This window comes from Ursus arctos, unplaced genomic scaffold, assembly GCF_023065955.2.
Source record: "Ursus arctos isolate Adak ecotype North America unplaced genomic scaffold, UrsArc2.0 scaffold_4, whole genome shotgun sequence".
NCBI classification, from domain to species: domain Eukaryota; kingdom Metazoa; phylum Chordata; class Mammalia; order Carnivora; family Ursidae; genus Ursus; species Ursus arctos.
The window spans coordinates 85,821,108-85,838,426 of NW_026623056.1; the positions used below are offsets into that span (position 1 = coordinate 85,821,108).

The 17,319-nt window shown below is 41.6% G+C and overlaps 1 protein-coding gene across 13 annotated transcripts in view; it reads right to left on the reverse strand.

Annotated features, from left to right (window-relative positions):
- Positions 1-17,319, reverse strand: part of SETD4 (SET domain containing 4) — a 184,343-nt gene that overhangs the window by 114,503 nt on the left and 52,521 nt on the right. For 3 of the 13 annotated variants that reach the window (XR_008957325.1, XR_008957326.1, XR_006411588.3), the window contains one exon: positions 13,948-14,091. The exons of 9 other annotated variants lie outside the window; for them this stretch is intronic. The gene's annotated coding sequence lies outside the window, so the exon portion shown is untranslated. Of the gene's footprint in view, positions 1-2,395; positions 8,022-13,947; positions 14,092-17,319 lie in introns of those variants that run through there. One more of the 13 variants, XR_008957327.1, reaches the window with a different exon arrangement.

The window sequence follows — 17,319 nt, forward strand, 5'->3', positions numbered from 1 at the left end:
AAGAAGAAATAATACCTATTCTCCTAAAGCTATTTCAAAAAATAGAAACAGAAGGAAAGCTACCAAACACATTCTATGAGGCCAATATTACCTTGATCCCCAAACCAGGCAAAGACCCCCTCAAAAAGGAGAATTACAGACCGATTTCCCTAATGAATATGGACGCCAAAATCCTCAACAAGATACTTGCTAATAGAATCCAACAGTTCATTAAAAGGATTATCCACCACGATCAAGTGGGATTCATACCTGGGATGCAAGCGTGGTTCAATATTCGCAAATCAATCAGCGTGATACATCATATCAACAAGAAAAGACTCAGGAACCATATGATCCTCTCAATTGATGCCGAAAAAGCATTTGACAAAATACAGCATCCTTTCCTGATTAAAACCCTTCAGAGTGTAGGAATAGAAGGTATATTTCTCAATCTCATAAAAGCCATCTATGAAAAGCCTACTGCAAATATTATTCTCAATGGGGAAAAGCTGGAAGCCTTTCCCTTAAGATCAGGAACACGACAAGGATGCCCACTCTCGCCACTATTATTCAACATAGTACTAGAAGTCCTTGCAACAGCAATCAGACAACAAAAAGGGATCAAAGGGATTCAAATCGGCAAAGAAGAAGTCAAAATGTCTCTCTTCGCAGATGACATGATACTCTATATGGAAAACCCAAAAGAAGCCACTCCCAAACTATTAGAAGTTATAGAGCAATTCAGTAACGTAGCGGGATACAAAATCAATGCTCAGAAATCAGTTGCATTTCTGTACACGAATAACGAGAACGAAGAAAGAGAAATTAGGGAATCCATCCCATTTACAATAGCACCAAAAACCATACGTTACCTTGGAATTAGCTTAACCAGAGACGTAAAGGACCTTTATTCTAGAAACTATAAATCACTCTTAAAAGACATTGAGGAAGACATAAAAAGATGGAAAGATATTCCATGCTCATGGATCGGAAGAATTAACATAGTTAAAATGTCCATGCTACCCAGAGCAATCTACACTTTCAATGCTATCCCGATCAAAATACTGATGACATTTTTCAAAGAACTGGAACAAACAGTCCTTAAATTTGTATGGAACCAGAAAAGACCCCGAATCTCCAAGGAACTGTTGAAAAGGAAAAACAAAGCTGGGGGCATCACAATGCCAGATTTCGAGCTGTACTACAAAACTGTGATCACAAAGACAGCATGGTACTGGCACAAAAACAGACACATAGACCAATGGAACAGACTAGAGAGCCCAGAAATGGACCCTCGGCTCTTTGGGCAACTAATATTTGATAAAGCAGGAAAAAAAATCCGGTGGGAAAAAGACAGTCTCTTCAATAAATGGTGCTGGGAAAATTGGACAGCTACATGCAAAAGAATGAAACTTGACCACTATCTCACACCATACACAAAAATAAACTCCAAATGGATGAAAGACCTCGATGTGAGACAGGAATCCATCAAAATTCTAGAGGAGAACATAGGCAGCAACCTCTACGACATCGGCCAAAGAAACCTTTTTCATGATACATCCCCAAAGGCAAGAGAAACAAAAGATAAAATGAATTTATGGGACTTCATCAAGATTAAAAGTTTCTGCACAGCCAAGGAAACAGTCAGAAAAACTAAGAGGCAGCCCACGGAATGGGAGAAGATATTTGCAAATGACACTACAGATAAAGGACTGGTATCCAAGATCTACAAAGAACTTCTCAAACTCAATACACGAGAAACAAATAAACAAATCAAAAAATGGGCAGAAGATATGAACAGACACTTTTCCAATGAAGACATACAAATGGCTAACAGACACATGAAAAAATGTTCAAAATCATTAGCCATCAAGGAAATTCAAATCAAAACCACACTGAGATACCACCTTACGCCAGTTAGAATGGCAAAAATAGACAAGGCAAGAAACAACAATTGTTGGAGAGGATGTGGAGAAAGGGGATCCCTCCTACATTGTTGGTGGGAATGCAAGTTGGTACAGCCACTCTGGAAAACAGTGTGGAGGTCCCTTAAAAAGTTAAAAATTGAGCTACCTTATGATCCAGCCATTGCACTACTGGGTGTTTACCCCAAAGATACAGACGTAGTGAAGAGAAGGGCCATATGCACCCCAATGTTCATAGCAGCATTATCCACAATAGCTAAATTGTGGAAGGAGCCGAGATGCCCTTCAACAGATGACTGGATTAAGAAGTTGTGGTCCATATATACAATGGAATATTACTCAGCTATCAGAAAGAACGAGTTCTCAACATTTGCTACAACATGGACGGCACTGGAGGAGATAATGCTAAGTGAAATAAGTCAAGCAGAGAAAGACAACTATCATATGATTTCTCTCATCTATGGAACATAAGAACTAGGATGATCGGTAGGGGAAGAAGGGGATAAAGAAAGGGGGGGTAATCAGAAGGGGGAATGAAACATGAGAGACTATGGACTATGAGAAACAAACTGAGGGCCTCAGAGGGGAGGGGGGTGGGGGAATGGGATAGACCGGTGATGGGTAGTAAGGAGGGCACGTATTGCATGGTGCACTGGGTGTTATACGCAACTAATGAATCATCGAGCCTTACATCGGAAACCGGGGATGTACTGTATGGTGACTAACATAATATAATAAAAAATCATTAAAATAGAAAAAAAAATAATAATTCGTGGAAGGAGCCGAGATGCCCTTCAACAGATGACTGGAAAAAAAATAAATAAATAAAGTCAATGGGAGGTGAAGGGAGAAAACCGGTGCCCCCTTGAGTGCCCATCTTCACCTTGAATCAGCCAGGGTAAAAATGCTGCTGAGCAGAGGGAGCTTCGGGGAAAACCTGGAAACAAGTCCAGTGGCTGTTAGCTCCTGGCTCACCATAAGAAGCCGGGCTGAGGTGAAATTCACAGGCAGAGGACTCTGGGCGCACCTGCCTGGTTCATGGACCCTTCCCAGCATTCCTTGAAGCTGTGGCCATGTGAGACGCAAGGACAAGAGTAATAGGAATCGCACAGATGCTCATTATTAGTCAGGAAGGGCAGTCCAATCTTTCTGGATTCTCTTGACAATGGGATACCTGCTGGGACAATAGCAGGAAGTTGCTGCAAATTTCAACCTGCTTGCTTTCCTGCTTCTGGGCTCCAGCCCTCAGGAGAGGTGGATTCACCACTCACTGCACCAGTAGGTAACCCACCCTACACCTCCAAGCTCAGGCAGTTCAACATCAGATGGTCAAAGTGGGAAGAGAAATGCTTTCCCATACCTTTTCAGGAAGGTTGGGGAAAAAAAGTTTTTCTGCTGACAACATACGCATATTGACTGACTTTACAGAGCCTGTGGATAGTTACAGTCACAGATTTGGGCAAGATTTGGAAAACAAAATGACCCAGCTGCTGAGACCAGAGCTGCTTCTCAGCGGGACACTGAGGAAGGAAATCAAGTAGCAATCAAGCTGCTGATAAGAAACCTGATCAGACACAGCAGAAAAGACACTCTTGTCTATCTCTGTCAAATGCACCCTATTCTGTAACCAGGCCGCAGTTTTTGTCATTTGAACCAGTGCATTCAGTTGTATCTCAAAAGACCCCACTCTGGATCCAGCACGCTTGAACTTGATACAGGAAGACTGGAACCCATCCTACCAAGAACCAAGAGGTAATCTACAAGGAGCACAAAGCTGTTGCCCCACCTCTTCTAGAAAGGGTCGCTCTCAGTTTATTTAAAACACTAGAAGCAACTGCAGAAATAATTACATGTAGTAAATAAACTACTACTCAGTTCAAGCGACCTCTCACAGCCACTGAGACCCAGGAAAGTCTACCATTAAGGTTCAAGAAGAATAGAAAGGTGTATCAACATTGAGGTTTTGTGGTGAGCCAAGAAGAAGTCTCTGTACAGTGTGCTGGTTCTATCTCACCAAGCTACTTTCTCCCAACATGGCTGTGGTTTGGTCTTCAAACAAACTGAAAGATAAGCAAATACTTTCCTCCCAGCTTACAGTTGACTGCCCTCAGCATCCAGTGTGTTTCACGAATGCCAACGATACAGTAGAAAGCCACAATTCACCCACACCCAACCACAGAACTCCCATCTAGAATAAACCAGAACTGGGGCAGACGAACCCATCCAAAGAACAAAATCAAATTTGATTGAAAGGTGATACAGTCAGCCTCTTTCAGCCACTGATCGTTTTGAAGTGGGAAATGTGAGAGTTAGGGAAATCAGATGGGTAATTCAAACCACTACAAAATCACAAATGATATATTAGAACCAGAAGCAAAAACTTCAGAATGGATTGACAGACTAAATCTACACTGTCCGATTCAGTATCACTAGGGACGTGTAGATATTTAAATTTAATTTTCAACTAATTAAAATGAAATAGAATTTAAAATTCAGCTCTTCAGTCAGGCTAACCACACATTCCAAGGGCTCAGTTGCCACATGTGGTTAGCGACTACCATTTTGAACAGCACAGATATGGAATTACTTCCATCATAGTACAATGTTCTATTAGACAGGACTAAACACTAAGAAAGGAAGAAGGAAAGGGAGTTTAAAAAGAAATAAAAGAGTTCTTTTCACATACACACACACACACACAAATCAGAAACCTAAGTATCCACCATGTACCTATCTTGATGCTTCCTGAAGGGGTATTCAAACATAATGGACACATAGACAACTTGATATGAGATTCTAGGACTGCACAGACCAACGCTGCTCCATAAGAGGTAGTGACTGTGTAGGCACCATGGGTAATTATTTTTGTAACTGTCATAAGTAAGCTGAGAGCAACCCTTTCAACAAAAGGCTGGTTGGTGGCCTCATGCTCATTTTGGTGATCCATTCTTCTGATTTCTAGTGCAACAAGTTTTGATCTTTCTAAAATGAAACAGGAAAACATCCCACTTTCCACTTTTAGAACATACATATTTACTGGCCCTCTTCTTTCCATAAATGCTCATCAAAAATTAGGTTATTTTTTTTCTTTCAGAAATTTTCTTAGCAGAAACCTTTGCTCTAAGACCATACCAAGCTTGAATGCTAGCTCTGGAGCAGAAGAGATTGTTTTAGTCAAGGTTCCTTGCATAACAGTAACAGAAACCAATCTGTACTACCTTAATGAGAAAAGAAAATTTGTCAGATGGATTCTAGAATACTTCATGGAGTCTGAGGATAATGAGGCCTCGTGAAGGACCTCCACTACTTCTTTCTGCCTCACATTTCTGCTTCCCTTTGTCCAAATATATAATTGTTCACTCTCTTTAGAACTTCATTCTCTGCTTCTCTTCTCACAGGGTGAAAAGGGCCACCCTTCAGCTCTAAAGAACATATACGGCCACCTCACGAGTCTTGGATTTCACATGTCCCTTGGTATTCAGAATTTCAGAGACTCAATTCCATGTGCCCAGAACTGATTGGCCTAGCTTATCTCTCAATGGTCGGAACACTCACAGACGGAGGGCGGGACCAGCCAGAGTAAACACAACAGCAGCTACCAAGGTTTGGGAGAGTAAGAAGCAGACGGTTCTCAGAAAGAGGAGGTCTCAGACAGAGGGTGCTCTGGGCAGTGATACCAAGGATGCAAGGGAAAAAAACGTGAGTTTAAGATACTAACAGGCCATCTAATAGATATATTCCAATACTCAAAAATATTATAAAATAGGATGTTCATAAAATCTGGAAAAATAGCTAATATTTTTATTTTTACCAGATTACAGATATCTTTGACAACAAGTATATTCATTCACCTGTGTTTCCAGACATCACGCGCAGAGTTTACATGACACACTTCTTCATTGCTACACTGCTCAAAGAACGCAGATAGTTTATAAGGAGATTAAAGTGCTAGCAGATAAACTGTTTCCAATATACTTTAAAAGCTGAGATGATTTTTATACTTAAATTTCTGAATGTATGTGCTTTTTGAAAGGAAGTCTAGCCATTTTTTACAATTTATGTAGTGTTCCTATAATAGCCTTTATTTTAGAGATATTCAGTTAAGTTGATTTTGTTACCAATTACCTCCTTACCTGTTTTCTCAGAGATACTAAATATTGGTATTCTTTGAAAGGTACTGAAGCAAAACAATAATAAAAGCCAAATTATCTTTATATTTTTGCTGTGAAAAGCTAAAAAAACATGAAAACTTATAGGTCACCTCAGTTTTTTGGCAAACATTCACACTGTACTTTAATTTTTAATAGTATTTGCCCAAATTTTTCATACTAAAAATTCATTTCTGAAGAAATGCCTTTCCCTTGTATTGAAAAAAGGTATTTATTTCCATTTGCATCTTTTTATCAGACAAGTTTTTTTCTCCCTGGAGTTCCCAGAATAAAATAAAGATCAAGTCATTTAAAACGGAACTCATCGCGTGGGCCAGAACGGCCAAGGAAGTAAGTAACCAGCTGAACTTTTGTTTACCCCTTTGGCTTTGCATGTCTCATGTCCCAGGCTTTCAAGATCTCCAGAAACCCACCCAGTTTTCCCTCTGTTCATAGCTAATTGGGTAACAGGAAAAACATATTTGAAGTCAAATACCATCAGTAAACTATATGATTTTGAGAAAATTACTTAAGCACAACAGAGCCTGTTTCCTCATCTGAAAATGAAGTTAATAATGGAAATCTTACAGGTTTGATATGAACATTAAATGAGTCAAAGTGTGTAAAATACCTAACCTAGTCCTCAGCACACAATAATTAACCTATATTAGTATTAAAATTATTATTTTTGTTGTCTTTCTCTCAATGGCATGGCTTTTAATATGTACTATCTTCCTGAAAGTGACCTTCTTTAGCTTGGTCTTGAAAATCTCTCCTCTCCCACCCTCAGTTCCAGCCCTGGGATGCAACTCACTCGGACACTGAAACAAAGGAACAGCAAGACAAAAGTAGACTCAAATGCCTCTGAAATAAATATTGGTAAACCTCTGTAAGTCTGATTGAAGAAAAGAAAGAAGGCACAAATAAAAAGGATTAAGAATGAAAAACAGAAATATTAATATAGATGCACAAATTAAAAAGAGAAAATTATGAACAACTTTTGCCAATAATCTGAGAACTTAATTGAATTAGGTAATTACCTAGAAAAAATATTAGTTGTCAAAAATGACTACAGAAGATAAAGAAAACCTGAATGGCCCTATACCATTTACAAAATTTAATCTCTAATTTAAAATCTTTCTCAGCTGACTAAGTACATGGGGTTTATTATACTATTCTCTCCACTTTTTATTATGGAAAATTTTAAGTATATGCAAAAGTAAAAATAATAGGGAGATCGGTAGGAGAAGGAAGGGAAGAATGAAGGGGGGGTAATCAGAAGGGGAAATGAACTACGAGAGACTATGGACTCTGGGAAACAAACTGAGGGCTTCAGAGGGGAGAGGGGTGGGGGATTGGGATAGGCCAGTGATGGGTATTAAGGGGGGCACGTATTGCATGAAGCACTGGGTGTTATATGTAAACAATGAATCATGGAACACTACATCAAAGACTAATGATGTACTGTATGGTGACTAACATAACATAATAAAAAAATTTTAAGTAAAAATAATAAAATAATAATTTCTCACAGAGAAATGTTTTTACAGATAAGTTTTATCAAACATTCAAGGAAGAGGAATTCTAATATCTCATAAATTTTTTCAAATACTAGGAAAAGAGAAAACAGTACAACTTACTTTTTTTTTTTTTTTTTTAATTTATTTATTCGACAGAGATAGAGACAGCCAGCGAGAGAGGGAACACAAGCAGGGGGAGTGGGAGAGGAAGAAGCAGGCTCATAGCGGAGGAGCCTGATGTGGGGCTCGATCCCAGAACGCCGGGATCACGCCCCGAGCCGAAGGCAGACGCCCAACCGCTGTGCCACCCAGGCGCCCCACAACTTACTTTTTATGCTAATACAATCTTGATGCCAAAAATAGAATGAGATGAGAAAAGAAACTTTAGGCCAGAGAAGCTATCCTGGGAACTGGGGCATGTTGAACTTGATGGTAACTTTGCCTTTCAACTTTAAAAAAAAAAAAAAGAAAAGGCCATATTTTACATAGAAAGTATTTATCATCCTTCCCCTTTTATGTTGTGATTTATCTTAATTAAACCCCAATCCTTCCATTAATTCCTGATAAATCCACACACACTTGCAGGGCGGTGCTGTAGATGAACATGAAGAATAAAGCCTGTCCTGTACCCACTGTCCTGGCTCCCAGAGACCGAGAGAGGAAATGACAAGCCTCTAGCCCATGTGTTCCAGGAGGGAATCCTAAGCAGAGTGAACAGCGAGCATGTCAGTGACTCCTAATGATTTTGCTGTCCCCCTCCTCCAGGTGACCATTCAAAGAAATGATTTCATCTGACCAAATCTTATGAATCAGCCAGGAGCACCCCACAGCAGCCCTAGAACCCAGCTCAGAACAGGCTGATGCCTTTCCCCTGCTCATCTCCTTAGAAGTGAAGCTCATGACTTGCTGCCCCTGACCCAAAGGTGTTACATCAGAAACATAACAGATTCAAGGCTATCAGCTATTTTACCCCTAGGGCCCTCCAGCCAGCAGTGTGGCCTCACTTGACTCATTAGCCCAACTACACACTATCTTGCTAAGTAACTTCAGAAACTAAAATATTTTTGTACTTGGCAATTTCCCATTTTCCAAGGCTCAATCATTGCTGACAGAACCCATGTAAACGGGAATGGGCATGAAATATTTAAACAACTGTGGCATTACCTGCCTGATTGACGTGGGGAGTTCATTTGCGGAGTACTGAAAGGTAAGTTTGGTTATACCAAGCTAGACCAAGGTAAAAATGGTGTTACTTGCTTGAATAAATGAGGTGGGAGGGGAATTCCAGCATTTTTTTTAGCAGCAGTGCAATTTTAATGAATAAAATTATATATGGGTCTTCAATATATAAAACTGAGGAGATCAGAGCTGGTCTTCTCATAGCAGGAGGGTGGAGATTCAGAGACTCATCCACTTGACTTTCTCCTATCCTCTGAGTCAACCCCTCTAAACCCTAGACCCCTGTCCTTCAACACTATGGGTCCTGGGCACACAGCTCAAAGTCCCCTGCCATGTGACACTAAATTTCCACTTAAAACTTTGTCACAGGGGCACCTGGGTGGCTCAGTCGGTTAAGCGTCTGCCTTCAGCCCAGGTCATGATCCCAGTGCCCTGGGATCGAGCCCTACATCGGGCTCTCTGCTCAGCAGGGGGTCTGCTTCTCCCTCTGCCCCTCCCCCATGCTCGCTCTCCACCCCCCCAAATAAATAAAATCTTAAAAAAAAAAAAAAAAAAAAACGTTGTCACGGAGTCATCCATAATTTAGAGTTGGAAGGTTTATGTAGGGCAAATCCTTTGTTTTGCCAGTGAGAAAACTGTGGGAAGAAGGGTCTTCCTGACTAGTCCAAACTTCACATCTACCCAATGGCAGAGGCAAAAATATTATATATATACCTTGACTCCCACCTCCTCCTATTTCCACCACACCCCACTGAAGTTTTCACCAATTAAACAGAATTGTATTATTGAACTTGCATCCACTACTGACTCCTGTATTATTAATTATTCCCATACTTCAGTGATATATGTACACACTTCTGCATGGTTCTAAGAATACATGTAACAAAAGTCCTGGCTAGGGTACGGATGAGGCCTGCAGAGATAGATGGCCCAGCAACACACACATGTCATCCACTAAGTATCGTGGTGGCCAGAAGCCTCCCAGAAATTACTCGAATATCTGTTGAGCCTGGGGGCAAGTAGAACAGGGCCAAGTAAGGGGAATCAACACAAGGTAGGAAATTGTGGAGGTCCCTGGGAAAGAGCTTACTATACTAGATAAAAGGACTGGATCTGATGGGTCAATCTCACCAACAGAACCTAAGGGATGGGGGAATGGCGATTCCAGGTATGATAAATGCCTCTGCCTGAATGCTTCCCCAAACTCGACCACACTGACAAATGTATACATAACTTGAGAAAGAGAAGAGGTGTGGAATACAGACAATTGAGAAAGTTGTAAGTCCTAGAGGAGCCAGAACCCAGCATCTTCACAGAGGGTCTCTCTCCAAAAGAGATTAGAAAGGAGTTTCCCTACAAGCAAGAGTGGGAGTAAGCCCCAGGAGGGAACAGACACTGCCTTCTTCCCCCACTCCTATTCCCCACCCTCAAGCAAGTGTTAGCAGCCTAAAGGATCGCAAAGCTCCAAGAGACGTGGGGCTCCAAAAGGAAAGCAAGCCTTCCCTGTAAGTCCCATGCAGAAAACTACAGAAAGTCACACTGATTGGCCCTGCTTGTGTCACCACGAGGGGACCAATCACCATGGTGGGAAGGACATGGTGTCATGAGTGGCATGCCCAAGTCAGGTGCCTATCCCGCCAGCCAGCCTCCCCTAACCATCCATTATGGGGGGGGGGGGGGTGGCAAGACCCTAAAGGTGAAGAGAAGTGCTGATACTGGAGAGAGGGATGCTGAACAGACCAAACAGCAGGTATCTATCACAGACTCTCAGCCTGAGAAATTTCTAGACTATTACCTCAAAACAATCAAACATAAAAGGTTTGCAGGTGCCTAGGTAGCTCAGTCAGTTAAGTGTCTGCCTCTTGTTTTCAGCTCAGGTCTTGATTTCAGGGTCATGAGTTCAAGCCCATGTTGGGCTCCACGCTGGGCATGGAGCCTACTTGAAAGAAAAAAAAAGTTTAAAAAGAAAAAGTTTGAATAAGCTGAAATCATTTTAAAGAGGAGTATCTATCTGAAAAAGAAGATGCAAAGGAGAATTTAAGAAGGTAACCATCATATTCAAGGGGATAATAAGGACAATGATAAGGAGCTAAGACAACCAAAGACAGAAGAGCAAGAATGCAGAAGACAAAAGGAATAAACTAAAGATCAACAAAAGCTACCACACAGTCACACCTCCCAGCGCTACACCTGTGGTTCTGTTTCGTCCTCCTCAAAAGCCCTGCCTGACAAATTACCATCCCCCAAGAGCTAAGAAATCTGGGTTTCACAAGGTCAAATCAACCAAGGTCATTTAGCTAGTTCCGCAGCAGAACTGGAAATCAAACCCAGGTTTGAAGGACCTCTGTGACACCTTCCACTTCTCTCTGCTCCCTCACCCGCCCCCTCAGCCCCCTCCCACACCATACTGTCTCCCATGTTCTGCAGAGTTTTAAGGCCAAATCATGAGGATTTTGGAGCAGTGTATTTTTGAAACTATAATAACAGCCATAATTAGAAGTTAGTGTGTAAGAATTCAATAACTAATGACAGTCTAACTGGAATGGAGAGAAGACAGTCAGAAAACCAGCAACGTGTAAGGTCATGCTCCGTGGGTATTAATGCTGAAAGCATCTCTGGGTGCTTGTCAAAACTACACTTTCTAGGAGTGCCTGGCTAGCTCGGTCTGTGGAGTGTGGGACTCTTGATCTCGGGGTCCTGAGTTCAAGCCCCACATTTGGTGTGGAGTCTACTAAAAAAAATTTTTTAATTTTTAAAGAAAAAAACTTCTAGGTCCTCATTCCCAGAGATTTGGGGATTTTAGGTGTGGGGTGAAGCCCAAGAATGGCAGCTTCAACAAGCACCAGTGATTCTGAGGTAGGCCACTGGCAAACAAGCATTCAGAAACACGGATGAGAAATCAGGGCAGGGGCACCTGGGTGGCACAGCGGTTAAGCGTCTGCCTTCGGCTCAGGGCGTGATCCCGGAGTTGTGGGATCGAGCCCCACATCAGGCTCCTCCGCTATGAGCCTGCTTCTTCCTCTCCCACTCCCCCTGCTTGTGTTCCCTCTCTCGCTGGCTGTCTCTATCTCTGTCAAATGGATAAATAAAATCTTTAAAAAAAAAAAAAAAAGAAAGAAATCAGGGCAATTAATAAAAGCAGAGTGTGAGAAGAATAGGAGAAAGGGGCACCTGGATGGCTCCGTGGGTTAAGCATTCAACTCTTGGTTTCATCTCAGGTCACAATCAGGTTGTGAGATCAAGCCCCATGTCAGGCTCTGCACTCAGCAGGGAGCCTGGGATTCTCCCTCTCTCTCCCTCTCCTTCTGCCCCTCCCCCTGCTTCTGCGCTCTCTCTCTAAAACAAAGAAATCTTAAAAAAAAAAAAAAAAAAAAGGAGAGAGATGTATGTGCTCCAATACTGTGTGTACTAGGGAAGAGGAAAAAGAAACACGTCAAAGCAACCACTTATCTGCTTTTGAAGATGCTGTCTTTGTCTCAGAAACAGAATATTCTGGAAAAACTAGGCAACTGGTAAAGGGGGAGGAGGGGTAGTACCTCCTGCATCACTAAGTGGCAAAGTACTAAATCTAAGCCAAGCCTTAAAATAATTATTAATACTTGATCTAAGGTTATAAAAGAGTAAGGAAAGAAAATAAGAGGAAAGAATGCACTAAGTCAATGTTATTGATTTACACTCTGAAAGAAATGCCAGAACTATTATTTAGATGTCAAAATAAGTCCAAGAAGAGTACAAGGCTGTTTTGATCATTTGAAACCAAATACCTGCTTTCTCTGAGATGGGGCTTTCAGACATACAGCCTCCTTAAATACCACTGCAATGCTCTGAACAGATCACATTTCCCCTTCAAAGGTTATACTATGTTAAATTATATGCAATTTCAAAAAGAACAAGTCGTTGTCCTACTTTGAGTCCCTTCTCTTAAAAGCATGTTTTGACTAAGATTAATTTATAGCCCAAGGAGATTTGGGGAAAAGAAAAAAAAAAAAAAAAACCTTGAAATTGCAAGTAAAAATAACTAAGAATTCCGGTTGCTTCTTAAATATCAAGTGACGTTGTTTTGGAAATAGGACCAGATCTGCACAGAGCCGCAGGTAAATGGACCAACTTTGGGATTTGCAGTATCCAGTAGACACTCCAGGGGGAAAAAAGCTAGTTGGAAGGCCACAGCTGTGGAGTAGTCATAATGGGAGCTCAACACAGGGCAATTTGCTCAATTCCAGCCAATGGAAAATGGTACAGTAAGGAAAATGAGGGCAGAGACGCTCAGTGACCTCACAGCAGTGTTGTGAGGCTAATTTAATTAGTGAGCCCTCCTGAAGCACTGAAGAGTGGATCAGCAAGGTGACTTAGCACCTTCGACTTCCGGTTTCTGTAAACCATGTCGCATGGATAAATGCGTCCTGACCACTCCTATCACAGTAACTGCAGACATGCTCACCTCTTTCTAAATAGGACCCTTTATTTACTTAACAAGGTATCCCCATAGTAATTTATCATTTGTGTTTCCTCTTTTTATTTTTTTAAGCAGGGGGAGGGGCAGTGGGAGAGGGAAGATCTTAAGCAGGCTACACACCCAGCACACCCCCACAACGTGGGGCTCCATCTCACGACCCTGAGATCATGACCTGAGCCGAAATCAAGAGTCGGACACTTAACTGACTGAGCCACCCAGATGCCCCGTCCTCTTTTTAAAACTAACAAAAAAAGCATCTCCTTGTGCTTTTTCATAGTTTCTTCACATATGCTAGGAATCTCTTTGTAACACTTGCTCGACCAAATCAGCGTAACTCATCGTTAACTGGAGGGACCCCGGGACAGCCTATGTGGCGGATGGTACTAGGGTTCATTCACCCACCTAAGGAAGAAAAACTCCCTTGTATTTCTCAACTTTTGCATATAGTCACTTTGGTAGTTCCATTTCCAGCATTTTTTTTTTGGATTATTCAGATGCAAATTACAGAAGGGGGAAGATGTTTTCAATGGGATAGGGATTAAGTACTTGCATTGTGTGGCTTTGATCTGCCAGGGCATTTCCTGAGTCCTTGGATTTTAAATTGGCCCAATACTTACTTCCTTAGAGGATTTTGTAGTCTGCTAGGACGGCCATGACAAAATACTACAGACCGGGTGCAAGGGGCGGGGGAGGGGGGCGGGGGCGCGGCAGGGGATCAACAGCAGACGTTTATCTCTCACCGTTCTGGAGGCTGGAAGTCCAAGATCAAGGTGTGAGCAGGTTTGGTTTCTCCTGGGAGCGCTCGCCTTGGCTTGCATGTAGATCCTCTCACTGTGTCCTCACATGGCCTTTCATCTGCCTGCACATATCCCTGGTGTCTCTACCTGTTCTTATAAAGAAAGGAGTACTCTTGAAGTAGGGCCCAGCCTCGGGACTTCATTGTATTAGTTAGAGTTCTCCAGAGAAGGAGACTTATTATAGGAATTGGTTCATGTGGTTGTGGAGGCCAGGAAGTCCCAGAGTATGCTGTCTGCAAGCTGGACAACCAGGAAAGCTAGCAGTTTAATACAGTTCAAGTCCAAAGGCCTGAGAAGCAGGGGTGATGATCTACGTTCCAAACTGAGTCCAAAAGCCCGAGACCCAGGACTGTCGATGTCTGAGAGCTGGAGATGGAGGTCTCAGCTCCAGCAGAGGGTAATTTCCCCCTCGTCTGCCCTGTTGCTCTGTCTGGGCCCTCGATGGACTGGATGATGATCGCCCACGCTGGAGACGGCCACCTGCTTTAGACAGCTCACCAATTCAAATGCTAATCTCTTCCAGAAATACTCTCAAACACAGAAATAATGTTTTACCAACTATTGGGCATCCTTTAGCCCAGTAAAGTTGACATAAAATTAACTATCACTCTCATTTAACCCTAATTATCTCCTCAAAGGGCCTGTCTCCAAATACAGTCACACTGAAGGTTAGAGCTTTAAAATACGAATTTGGAGGAACACAGTGCAGGCCTTAACAGAGCATATACCAGACACATTAATAGAACCAAATATAAAAACTCTATAGAATGGTGGAGAAATTTAAGCTATTACTCTAACTTGACCCATAACACCATCAGTGTACAAATACCATGAGTTAAACAATCCTCCTAAAATAAATCAACTATCTATAGAATAAAAGCACTGTATTTAGGGGAAGGGATTGGTCCTGCTGCTAATCTCTACCTTTTAATATAATTAAAAGGAGCTTCTACTCAACCAGAAACACTTCAACATTTATTTCAGATCCAAACGATGAAGTATGTCAAAAATATATCTTGGAAACCATCTGTATCTAGCTTCTGATGGGGGAAAAATATTGTGGATATAGCACTTAATAAGTAAGAGGAGGGCTTTTCGCTCAATATCCTTTGGATCCAAAAAACTGCTACTGTTAAACTTATCAGCCATTACTATTTCAATAAACAGTGAGCACAACCCAGAAGGCACTTAATCCAAAAGGTATAAAATCTATGCAAATCATCAAATGTGACCAGCCAATGGGGAAGTTGAGCTTCTGGCACTAATTTACTACTGGCCCCTGGTATGTGTTCTTCTTCTTCATCAAGACGCATGGCTCTACAATTCCCTGAGCGCTGACAGAGTATGCATTGTGCACACAGCACAGCAAGGCCAAGGAGCAGTTTATAACACGGGATCGTTTAAAGGAGGGATAAGGTCCTAGAAACAGCCCTAGCTTACATTAAATGGCATCTTCGAGCAGATATAACCAAGACCTACAGATAGATATTTCCAAACCTCAGGAGTATCCAACCTTTTCTGGCAGCTCATGATATTTCTATCAGCTGCCCCACACCTGACATCATCTAAGTGAAAATGTGCTGGTGCCTTCTTGGCCTAACCAATACTGTTAGCTTAAATTTCCCATTTATCTTTACGTTCTCTATCATTTTATCCTTGTTTCCAGCATTGGGTTCTTTTCTTTGAAGCCCCAAATCCATGCTACTTTAGATGCCTGTATCTGTATCCAGTGTGTCTGAACTTATGAACGTTTTCCTATTTAACTTTACTAATGCTGGAGAGTTATGGTGATGAAGACCTACTAATAATTATTAGCAGAGCGGGATGGTAGAGGAGAAAATAGAACTCTGAGGGATACACAAGAACAAGTAGCCCATAGAACAGACTTTTCTTTGTAGTAAAGAAATCTGTATGTATATGACATATTTTATCTTCAAGTGTCTGATTCAATACATATATGGCTGGTAATGGCATCAGAATTGGGAAAACACTCACTGCTAACACTTACTCTAAAGTGGAAGAACCGTGGCCAAGTTTTCGTCAGTAGCACTCAGGCTCCGAAGAACTTCCACAGACAGGACCTAGTCTGTCTAATTTCTTCTCTGATTACTGTTCCCAAATTCTGAACCCAAAAATAACATAGGAACGGTAGCTCCATTGTCCTGTTGCTATTCAACAGTAAATCGTATTTTACTTCTGGAAGGAATATTTAGAGTGAACAACATAAAACATTACATTCATATTAAATTCCCAAGGGGAAACCATCTGTTCACTTGGTTCAGAGTGACCAAGAGCCTTAATGTTTCCCTCAGCTTGACTAAACTTTAGAGAGTTTCATTTCCGACCCTAGGCCCTGACCTCCCTTTCCTTAGAGCATTTTGTCTAGAAAACTTGTAATTGTATATTCTTTCTCTGCCACTTCGAGATATATATAATTTCTTTTAAAGCTTCTTGCCGGTTTTACAGCTCAGGGATGTCTTTCTCAAGCACCCAGGAGCCATTGCTTTAAAATGTAATCATCAAGGGAGATAGCACCCTTACCTCCCAGTCTCTGTGGGAAGGCAGGAACCTCATTTGATGGCCTAATCACAGAGAAAACATTTGGGAACTGAGGAAATAACCCAACGTGCTCTACACATCACATCAACCAACCTCCCGCTAACATCCTCCACTAGCTCACTGCAGCCCATAGAGGTCCTCCTGCCCTTTGTTTCAGTAGATTTGAGTTCAGACTCCATTCTAGTCTCTCCCCCTCATTGTAATAGTCTTGAATAAGGTCACCTTTGACTGTTTAACTTTGTCCACTGCAATTTTTGCTTTGACAACAGTTTATCATTCCTATAACTCTGCTCTTCATGGAGAAAAGGGAAAAATTCCTTTTCTCTCAGCTTCAAAGAGTTACTTTCTTCACAGTTAACAAGGGATCCATTATTTCTTCATGGTAAAATGTCTATGAGACATCTGCTGTTAATTGCTGACAAGCTGTTTGAGAAGTCCATCCACATTTGTTCATAGGGAACTCTAAAGATATTCATCGTTATCATCATTCATTCAACAAATATTTATTGGGTTTTGACCAAAAACTGTGCTTGGTCCTACGCAGGCACTGGCAGCACGCAGACCCAGTCTCAGCCTGCAAGAAACTTCAGTCCAACATCAGTGTTACAAGGGTAGCGGTTTGGAGAGCATTAATGTGCTTTTTTTTTCTCTTTTGCCTTTCTCATTGCTCTGACCTTTGAGATATCCCTCTGTCTAGATAGAGAATGAGGATACAGAAGACATGCAAAGAGACAGACCAACGAAATGTTCACCTTC